The 11,549-nt window shown below is 44.9% G+C and overlaps 1 long non-coding RNA gene across 1 annotated transcript; it reads left to right on the plus strand.

Annotated features, from left to right (window-relative positions):
• Positions 1-3,298: 3,298 nt before the first annotated feature.
• On the plus strand, positions 3,299-4,127 carry LOC139623501 (uncharacterized). Its single transcript, XR_011691531.1, has 3 exons — positions 3,299-3,667; positions 3,746-3,828; positions 3,905-4,127. It is a non-coding gene; the product is annotated as an uncharacterized lncRNA (long non-coding RNA).
• The last annotated feature ends 7,422 nt before the right edge of the window (positions 4,128-11,549 follow it).

Consider the following 11,549-nt stretch of genomic DNA (forward strand, 5'->3'; position numbering starts at 1 on the left):
GTGTGACTCCCCCGTGGCTACCGTGGAGCATTTTTGCTTCTTGGGAACCACCATCACACAGGATCTCAAATGGGAGCTAAACATCAGCTCCCTCATCATCAAAAAAGCTCAGCAGAGGATGTATTTCCTGAGGCAATTGAAGAAGTTCAACCTGCCAAGGACTATGATGGTGAACTTCTACACCTCCATCATTGAGTCCATCCTCACCTCCTCCATCACCATCTGGTACGCTGCTGCCACGGAGAGGGACAATAACAGACTGCAGCGTATCATCCACTCTGCTGAGAAGGTGATTGGCTGCAATCTTCCGTTCCTCCAGGACCTGTACGCCTCAAGGACTCTGAGGCGTGCAGGGAAGATTGTAGCTGACTCCTCCCACCCTGGACACAAACTCTTTGAGACACTCCCCTCTGGCAGGAGGCTGCGGTCCTTCAGGACCAAAACCTCTCGCCACAAAAATAGCTTCTTCCCATCTGCTATTAGCCTCATCAACAAGGCTAGAGAGCCCCACTGTTGCTGATCAATTGCACCAATCACCAGAAAAAATTCCTTGTATGTGAAAACATACTTGGCAATAAAACTGATTCTGATTCTGATTCTGATTGTGTATGCACTTACAGTATTAAATGAATGAACTGCTACACGTTATGTACTAATGTTATTTTCTACATTGTGCATTATACATAACACACTTCTAACTGTATTGTGATGATAGGAGTGAATGAACAACATTTCTAAATAGAGATTCTAACGTGTGCCTTTTGTGCAAACAGAATTTCTTCTGCAGAGGTAAAAAGAAAGACATGAGTGCAACACAGGACACTTACAGACACACTTATAGACACACATACAGGGACCTAAGTATGAAGGTATATGTTATATGAACTGCTCTTTATTACAACACATCAAAAGTAACACATCACAACTAACGGTTGACTTCACGGTAGCATACTCTAGGATACTTCAAATTATGGGAGCATATTTGATTGTAAAGTAATAGGAATATTTGGGTCAAATAAAAAGGACAGATCCAATCAATGCTATAGCTACTATCTGCTGCTTGTGAACTGAGGACCTGATCATAAAATGTAGTCTTGCCTTCTGTTGTTCTAGTCAGCACAATTTGCATTCTACACGTTAACTGTTATATCCTTCAGCGTTGTGTTACTAAATATAACAATGATTTCTCGGACCACGACGTAATGTTAAAGGTTTATTGACGGCGGCATAATGTACTAGCACATGGCTACTCTGACAACAACAACACAGCGAGGGTTACCCAGCATGCCTCAGGTGCATGTTAACTACGGGTCCTATTGTAACCCAAAATAGACAACATCTCCTCCCCTCTTACAAAGGATGTGCTACAGAAAACAACAGGCGAGTGTCTACTCAAATTCTTCTGTCTTCACTGTAACATGACAGAAACAATATCCAAAAACATTTCCCCATTCTCTTCATTTGTTCAACTAGTTACAACAACTTTCTGTTTTAATAATTCTTTTTTTCTTATAATTGTCTTAACTTGGGAGCGAGGGTAGACTACCTCAACCCCCCCCCCCCCATGACCCATGGGGATTATTCTGCCCCATTCACTTGGGTCAGTGACTCTAACTTAATAACTCAGACGAACAGGAGACCGCCGCTCTCTGGTGGGGTATCTGCGGTCTGTAGAAACATCAGTCTCTGTGTTCTCTGATGTAGAGTCTGCTTCTGGCACTGATGCAGCAGAAGATGTCTCAGTCTCTTTTCCAGTCACATCCGCAACTGGAACTGTTGTCCCTGATGTGTTTATTTGCACTGGTGGATAAACTGATGAGTCAATGAGTGCTTCCTTAGGATCTTCAAAAGACCGTTCTGCAGACACTGGTGAGGTCTGTAGAAGTTGATCCACGTGCCTTCTCCAAACACTATCAGCAACTTGTACTGTGTATGAAACTGGTCCAGTTTGTGCAATAACAGTTGCAGGAACCCACTTAGGTTCACCTCTGTAGTTCCTGGCAAGCACAGATTCACCGGAGCTAAAAACTCTCTCCTTGACGTGTTGACCCCTGTACATCATTTGTTTCTCTTGTTGTTTTTGTACAGTGTCTTTCACTGCTGATGGTTTCAAGAGATCAAAGGTCGTGCGCAGATCCCTCTTGAACATCAGGTTGGCGGGAGACATCTTTGTGGTTGCATGTGGACTGTTACGGTAGTTAAGCTGAAATTTGTGCAGCCTTTGATGAAGTGTTCCTTGACCTTGTGAGGCTTTCAATGCATGTTTCATTGTCTGGATGAACCTTTCTGCAAGGCCGTTTGAAATGTTACAGAACATTTCTCCCAGTGCCTCTATGGTCTTCTCTGTGGTGGTTGATTTCATGATAGTCACTTCAGGCCATTTACTGTGTGCATCAACAGCCACGAGAAACATTCTGTCCTCATACGGACCTGCAAAGTCAATGTGCACACAATGCCAGGGCTCCTGTGGGAACTCCCAGGGGTGAAGAGGAGCTAATGGCGGGTTGTTTCGGACCTGGTGACAAGATGAACAGCTTTTAGCTATCTCTTCAATCTGTTTGTCCATATTTGGCCACCAAAAATAGCTTCTTGCTATTTCCTTCATTCTCACTATTCCGCTGTGTCATGTATGGAGTTGCTGTAACACTTTTGTTTGAAGTGACAGGGGAATAATGACTCTCCTCCCCCACAGCAAACATCCCGACTGAACAGAAAGTTCTGCCCGCTTTCCAAGAAGGGCTTCAAGTTTGCATCATCACCAGCAGGAAGACCCTTGATGATCAAGTCCATCACTGTAGACATCACAGGGTCATTTCTGGTCGCCTTCTTTACCTGTACAGCTGAAACAGGTGCTTTTTCTACCTCTCTGAAGTAGAGAATCTCCACAGTGTCTGAGTCCGGTTTCTTGACAGGAAGTGGTGACCTGGATAAACCATTGGCGTTGCAGTGAGACTCTGACTTGCAATACTTTATGTCATATGAATGTCCAGACAACAGCAACGCCCACCTCTGCAGACAAGACGCAGCAAGGGATGGAATCCCCGAGGTCCAAGAATGGTCGTGAGAGGTCGGTGGTCAGTTAAACGTGTAAACTTCCTACCATATAAGTACTGGTGAAATTTCCTAACACCAATTACAATGCTCAGAGCCTCTCGTTCCAGGGGAGCATAATTGGACTCAGCCTTGTTTAGTGTTCTCGATGTGAAAGCAATTGGCTTTCCCTGGCCATTTGGCAGTATGTGGGAAATCACTGCCCCTACCCCATACAGAGAGGCATTGCAGGCAAGCTGAATTGGGAGCCAAGGATTGAAGTGGGTTAGGACCTCTGATGCAGTAAGTGAATCCTTCACCTTCTGAAAAGCCTCTTGGCAGCTTGCTGTCCACTGCCATGCTTCCTCTTTGCGTAGCAGGTTATGTAGTGGTTTCAGAAGTGATGCCAAGCTCGTGTAGCCGGAGGTTGTTTCCCTCCCGGCCACTACATGGCACTAGGCCAACTCGCTGGGCACCCTGATTACTGGGCGGCGCCGTGCACACTGTTATATACAGGTGTGTGGGTATACCTGACTCTCTTTTCTCCTCCAATCTCCTGTGGTGGCTGTGGTCTGGCGTGGCAGAGCCCGTTTGTTTGGCGTGGCCGCCATCGAGGCGCACGATATCCTCTATACAGGTAATGCGCTCTGCCATTTCTCCTTTTTACATGGGTGCGTAACGGGAATATTGGTGATGCAATCTCCGCTCTTTGTAGCGTGTAGCACGGCCGACTGCTGGGGCCGTGGGAGATGGATTGCTCCGCTGGAAGCCCTCCGGGTCCGGTAACTCGTCCGTTTGGTAGGTCGATGTTGTCTGCCTGTCCATCGAGTCTGTCACTCAGTTCCCAGCTGATTATTGTAATGTGTACTTGTAGGCTGCCATGTAATTGGGCCGCGGCCTGTTGTGCTCTCACTCTCCCCTGGGGCCTCATCGCTACATTGCAGGGTGAGGTGGAGGCAATTTGTTTGGCCCGCTATCGGCCACCACTCCCTGGATCTTCGCTGCTGTTTTGGCTCCCGTCTTGTGGACAACTGTGGCGACACCTGTTTTAAACAATTTTGTGTACATTTGTCTTCATTGGTTGCCTTAATGTGTGCCAAGTTGTTTGTTAGGAATTAATGTAGTTATTTGTATTTCTTTGGATTTGGTTTCTTTTTGTTACTTTACTTCAATATTTGTTTGTCCACACCAGTCTGTGTGGCCCATATGGCATGTTTTTATTAATGCTCCTCTTTGTCATTGGTCAGGTGCTGTGGGCTGAAGGCGGCAGTCCAATCCCTGGTGGCGGTGTCTTCTTCACGATTTCCTTTTGCTGTGTGTGAGTGTGCAGTATCACGGGTGGTTTGTTTTAGGATCCCGTCCCCCTTTTTGGTTTCCCCTTGCCGCATGGTAAACCCCAGCCCTGTCCTCATCCTCATTCCCTGCCGATGTGCTAATTTTATCGTATTATTGTGTTGGGCTGGTGTGCAACACTTTAGTTTTGTTTCTATATGTTTTTGATAGGTTTCTTTTGTAAAATAAAATTCTTTTTCCTTAATTGAAAACCGTCTCTTGCCCCGTGGTATATTGAGAACCTGTGTGGCCTTACTCCTTTTAATAAAAGAAAAACACTTACATTAGAATTTCCTGGGGGTGAAATTCCCCCGGGTGGCGTTGTCGCAACCGAACAAAGAAATAAAAGAAAACCCGACCTCTCTCGCCACGCCACACTCAGTATAAACCGTCCGTACTAGTTCAACAGTCCTCAGAAAGACTTTAGTTGGCTAACATTTTGTGGTGGGGGTGTATTCACAATTGCTGTATGTATGTGTGCAGTATGTAGTCCATTAGCGTCGATCACATGACCTAAATATTCAACAGATGACTGGAAGAAGTCATATTTCTCTTTATGGACTCTCAAACCGTATTCCTTCAGTCTCTGAAGAGTTGCATCCAAGTTGCGCAGATGCTCTTCATCATCTGTTCCTGTACACAGGATATCATCCAGGTAACGCTGCACTCCAGGTAACGCTGCACTCCAGGTAATCCACTCAGGATTTGATCAATGGCTCGCTGAAACAACGCTGGAGCTGATGTGATGCCAAAAGGCAATCTGCAGTATCTAAAAAGTCCCTTATGCGTGTTGACAGTCAGCATTTCATGTGACTGCTCTTCAACATGCATTTGTAAGTAAGCCTGGTTGAGATCTATTTTACTGAACTTTTGTCCCCCACTCAAGCCAGCAAACAAGTCATCAATCAGAGGAAGAGGGTACTGCTCGGCTGTTAGTACAGGATTTACTGTTACCTTGAAATCTCCGCAGATCTGAATTCCTCCGTCCTTTTTCGGAACTGGGACAATGGGCGTGGCCCACTCGCTTGTCGTCACAGGCTCCAGAACTCCATTCTTGACCAGCGTGTCCAGGTCAGCCTCCACCTTGGGCCGAATGGCGTATGGCACCGGTCTAGCCTTCATGAACACTGGTTTGCTGTTAGGTTTGACATGCAGCTTCACTGTAATGTTTTTCATGCTGCCCAACTCCTCACGAAAAACTCCCTTGTGCTTTTCCAGGATAGCCTGCAGCTGATTGGCACCGTGCAACAGCTTCCTTACTTCCTGCCAGTTGAGTCTGATTCTCTTGAACCACACACGCCCCATTATGGCAGGACAGTTCTTCTGGGTAACGTACACTGGCAGCTTGGCAGTTTGGTCATTGCATTGAACAGTCACCTCTGTCATTCCTCTAATCTGCACTCGATGTCCAGTGTACCCTTTAAAAACTGTGCCGGAAGGTTGGAGTGGAAGGTGCTTCAGAAACTTCCTGTAAACATTATACGACACTAATGATGCTTTTGAACCTGTGTCTATCTGCATTTTTACAGAATGTCCTTCCAGCTTGGGCCCAAAAGCCGTCTGACATGTCATCAACATTCAATATTCGCACAGTATTTATTGCAGTCGACACTTCTTCTTATGAGGAATCACTCAGTCTGTCCTCATCATGCTTGACTGTGCAAACATGTCTTTCCTTTTTGAATTTTGCTGTGTCTCTTTTATTTCCAGACTTTGAGCCTTTGTCCTTGCTCTTTTTGTTCCTGCATGCCTGTGCAACATGGCCTTTCTTTCCACAGTTGTTGCAATCCATTTCCTTGCACCAGCAATCATTAGCAAGGTGTCCTAACTTGCCACAGCGAAATGGTCCTTGTGCATTTATTTTACCACTGTCAAGTTTGTGTACTCTGCCTGTAGCATGCAGAGCATGAGCTTTTTTTGAGGCCATTTCCATTGTTACACTGATATTAATGGCCTTGTCAAGAGTCAAGTCACTTTCTGTGAGTAATTTCTTCTGTGCAGCTTCATTTCTTAATCCACACACAAGTCTGTCTCTTAATGTGTCATTTAAAGCATCTTTAAACTCACAGTGTTCAGCTAATTTCCATAATGATGCAACAAACATGGTGACAGACTCACCCTCTTCTTGGTTTCGTTTGTGAGACCTGAATCTTTCAGTGATCAACAGGGGCTTGGGTGAAAAATGTTTGGTCAGTGTGTCCACAATTTCTGTAAAACTTTTACTGCCTGGCTTTGCTGGTTGTACAAGGCTCCGTAGCAGGTTAAAAGTCTTTGGGCCTATCACACTCAAAAAAATGGGCACCAGCTTATCATCCTGTATTCCACTAGCCACGACGAAATATCCAAAACGCTCTGTATAGGAGCTCCATTGCTCCGCGCTTTTGTCGAAGGGACCGATTGAGCCAATAACTCCAGCCATTTTCTTGCTCCTGGTTAAATGGCGCTCTTCCCTTCACAACTGTTCCTTCCCATAACGTCAAGCCTTTTTTTTTTTTCCCGCGTTACTCACGGTGTTTTGTCCTTGTCGTTTCCCACTGCTCACTCCTCCCCGCTTAGCTGAAGACAGCCGCATCCACCGGAGCACACGTGGCGAAGCTTCCACTCTCCGGCGGCGTCTAACACCCCGTCAGCGCGAGGCCTTGGCAGGAAAAACCAAAAACGGCACAAAACATTCCTCCGTCGCAGACTGCAGCGTTGGTCCAGACATCCTCATCGCCACTTTTTGTTATATTCTTCTAACATTATATTCAAGCATGTATTAACACCTCTAGAGTAAACACAGGTCAACATTTTGGCGGAGCCAGGTCCCATAGAATGTCGTTGGTTCCATGAGAAGGGACTGCTCTGGATTGACAAGTCACCATGTGTTAATCATACGTTCGCCACCCCCCAATGCATACCCTACTTTATTGTCTATTTTCCTCAAATGGAGCTATAATTTTAAAAAAGAACATCATGTTGTATTTAAGAAGACTTTAATCTAGCGATTGAGACCATAAACTTGTTATGAAAATGTTTACTGGGGTAATAAACCAAGTGAGAAGTAGAGACATTTTCGTCACTTGTTGGAATGCAGGTTTAAGGCATTGGCTTCATTTTGCTGAGCCAGTGTCGACATCCATTTTTATATACATTCTATGAATTCTCTGAATTATTTACAAGGGCAGGAGTGGCCATTTCAATCTGTAGCCATGAAGGCCTAGTATCTGGGCCTGATTCAGTAGACCAGCAGCTGTGCCAAGGCATTTAAATTTGCAGCAGTGATACAGTTTGAAGTGCAGCAATCCAAACCCCCCTTGTGCTTTGTTTTTACATAAATGTTTTTTGGAAATTCTGGCATTTTTATTGGACCAAATGAAAGACGACACAATGGAATCCAGCTGTTTTAAAGTAGCAATTGGGTATAAAAGCAGGGATACACTGAAAGATAAACAAAAATCTATTAAGAGTTATCATCTTGATGATGTTGAGTGAGATGGGCAGAGCGTTCAAAAACACTGGGACAGCATATAATTAATGTGACATCATCTGCAAAAAGAGATGGTTTATGTGCAGTATATTTGTCCATTTGATTTGAACTGGTGCTATATTGTCACATAATCTGATATGCTGTGAAAGAATTTTGAGTAAAAGACATATGGTGAGCAAGAGGCACCTTGTCAGACTCGTCTTTTGAGACTAAATGGCTGTGAAAGCTTATTATTTCTGAGAATTGCAGCCTGGGGATAAGTATACATAACAGGGATCCAGTTGACAAAGTTGGTACAAAAAAAAATGTTTAAGGGTAAAAGGTGCAAATTTCCATTCTGTGTGAAGTTTTCAGCATCAAGAGCAATTATGGTCTCTTCTTTGTGCTTATAATTTAAGATGTTAAAAAGACGATGAGACTGAAGTAAATATGGAGGCCTGGTATAAAATCTGATTAGTCTGGATGGTCAAGCACTACTTTTTTAATTTTTTTTTTTTATTTTGATAGTCTGTAGGCTAGGATTTTACTTAAAATTTCATTGCCATCTGAAGAAGAGAAATAGGTCTATAGGAGGACATTTGTAAGTGATCCCTATCCTCCTTCTGTATCAAAGCAATACTTGTGTTGTACAGTGAATGGGGAAGCTCTTTTCCTTAACATGGTTCAACATACGTAGAAGCAGAGGAGCCAGGCTGGCTTGAAAAGTTTTTTAGAATTCAACGATCCCATCAGGCCCAGGGGCTTTATTGTTTCCTCTAAAGTAATGTCTTTTTTGAAGAAACAGCTCAGTATTATATTAAAATTGAATAATTTTAGTATCAACTGATTTAAGTCCTCATAATATTAAGTGTAATTTGTTCATTTCAATTAATTGACCTTTTATTTTGATTTTCATGAATGACTCGAGTGGACTGTGTGTGTTGCAGCTGTCTGGCAAGCAATTTGTGACGTTTGTCTCCAAGCTCAAAGTACCTTTCTTGAGTTTTAGGAAGCAAAGAGGCTGCACACTGTGCCAGGATTGTACTACTCTCACATTTCAATATTGTGAGGTTTTCCCAAATTGTGTTATTTGTATTCGACTTGTACAGGTTCTCTTGTGTCAATATGTCACGCTTAACTTCCTTTAATCTACTGTTATCCTTCTTTTGTGGGATAAATACTTATTACATGCCCTCTCAAAGTCCAAAAGTCAAGAAAGTGGTCAATATATATCCAGCAGGTCAGAATCAGTTTTATTGCCAAGTATGTTTTCACATACAAGGAATTTGTGCTGGTGTTTGGTGCAAAACAGTAACATAGGAAGAAGGAAAAGAGTATAAACAAGAGTCAGAACAAGACACTTGAATATAAATAGAAGAATAAACTTTGAGTAAAATTAAAGGAAAAATTTAAAGTTAAAAATGAAAATAAAATATTTACAAAAAAGATGTGGAATATTTAAAATAATAATAAAGATGTGGGGAATGTAGTGCAAAATATAGAAACTATAAAATATATATAAATATATACTGTATGAATATTTACACCGTGCAATGCAACAGAAATGTGCAGTAGTTCTAGAGGGGGGCAGGGGGGGGATCAGTGACAGTTGGGCCCTCTAGCCTTGTTGATAAAAGGCTGATAGAGGACTGGAAGAAGCTGTTTTTCTGGTGAGAGGTTTTGGTTTTGAAGGAGAACAGCCTCCTGCCAGACGGGAGTGGCTCATAGAGTTTGTGTCCAGGGTGGGAGGGGTCAGCCACAATCTTTCTTGCATGCCTCAGGGTCCTGGAGGCGTACAGGTCCTAGAGGGATGGTAGATTGCAGCCAATCACCCTCTCAGCAGAGTGGATGATACACTGCAGTCAGTGTACTCAGTGGCAGCAGCGTACCAGATGGTGATGGAGGAGGTGAGGATGGACTCCATGATGGAGGTGTAGAAGTTCACCATCATTGTCCTTGGCAGCTTGAACTTCTTCAGCTGCCTCAAGATGTACATCCTCTGCTGAGCCTTCTTGATGAGGGAGCTGATGTTCCTGAGTGATGGTGGTTCCCAAGAAGCAGAAATGCTCCATAGTGGCCACGGGGGAGTCACACAGGGTGATGGGGGTGGGTGGGGGTGGGCTCTTCCTGAAGTCCACTATCATCTCCATTGTCTCCAAAGCATAAGCTCTATGTTGTTCTGCCTGCATCAGGTCACCAGACGGTCAATCTCTCACCTGTAGGCAGACTCATCACCATCAGAGATGAGTCCAATGAGGGTGGTGGCATCTGCAAACTTCAGGAGCTCGACAGACTGATGGCTTGAGGTGCAGGTGTTACAGGGAGAAGAGCAGAGGAGAAAGAACACAGCTGTGAGGGGATCCAGTGCTGATGGTCCGGGACTCAGAGACATGCTTTCCTAGCTTTATGTGCTGCCCTCTGTCAGATAGGAAGTCAGTGATCCACCTGCAGGTGGAGTCAGGCACACTCAGCTGGGAGAGCTTGTCCTGCAGCAGAGCTGGAATGATGGTGTTGAAGGCAGAGCTGAAGTCTACAAACAGGATCCTGGCATAGGTCCCTGAGGTCCCAGGTGCTGGAGGATGAAGTGGAGAGCCATGTTGACAGCGTCGTCTACAGACCTGCTGGCTCTGTAGGCGAACTGCAGGGGTCCAGGAGTGGGTCAGTGATGGATTTGAGGTGGGAGAAGTCAAGGTACTCAAATGACTTCATTACCACAGGGGTCAGGGTGACGGGTCTGTAGTCATTAAGTCCTGTGAGCCTTGGTTTTTTGGGGACAGGGATGATGGTGGATGATTTCAAGTAGGCTGGCACATGGCATATCTCCAGTGAGGTGTTGAAGATGTTTGTGAACACCGGAGACAGCTGATCAGCACAATGCTTCAGGTTGATGGAGAGACAGAGTTAAGTCCGGCTGCTTTGCGGGGGTTCTCCTTCTTAATTAGCCTGTTGATGTCTCTCTCCAGGATAGAGAGAGCCGTTCCTTTGGAGGGGGAGGAGGGGGATTCTGATGTGGCGAGTGGTGGGGGAGGAGAAGCTGGTGGTTTGGAGATGGTGGCTGGACTCACGTGGGATGGTGTCAGGACTGTCCCATTGTCTTTCAAAGCAGCAGTAGAACTCTTTCTGTCATTGGCCATGCGCAAGTCGTTAATGGAGTGGGGGGGCTTAGGTTTGTAGTTGATGATTTGTCTGAGCCCCTTTCAGACAGAAGCAGAGTCATTGGCTGAGAACTGGTGCTGAAGTTTCTCAGAGTACAGTTGTTAGCTTCTCTCACTGCCTTGCTAAACCTGTACTTGGACTCCTTAAACCTGTCCCTGTCCCCACTCCTGAATGCTGCTTTCTTTTGCCTCCTGAGCTGAGTGAGCTTAGCTGTGATTCAGGGTTTGTCATTATTATACAGTAACTCACCCTGGGGCATGATGGGATACAGCAGTCCTCACAGAAGCTGATGTAGGATGTCACAGCCTCTGTGAACTCATCCAGATTGTTGGTAGCAGTCCTGAACACCTCCCAGTCAGTGTAGTCCAAACATACCCGGAGATCCTCCATGGCTTCACTACTCCACTGCTTCGATGTCCTCACAACAGGTTTACACAGTTTTAATTTCTGCCCGTATGTGGGAATCAGGTGGACCATAACATGGTCAGAGTGGCCCAGTGCAGCCCGTGGGACAGCGTGATAAGCATTGTTCATTGTGGTGTAACAGTGGTCCAGAGTGTTCCCCTCTTCAGTTGGGCAATTA

The sequence above is a fragment of the Trachinotus anak genome, unplaced genomic scaffold (genome assembly GCF_046630095.1).
Source record: "Trachinotus anak isolate AG129_WGS33_773 ecotype Australia unplaced genomic scaffold, CSIRO_AGI_Tana_v1 ptg000008l, whole genome shotgun sequence".
NCBI lineage: Eukaryota > Metazoa > Chordata > Actinopteri > Carangiformes > Carangidae > Trachinotus > Trachinotus anak.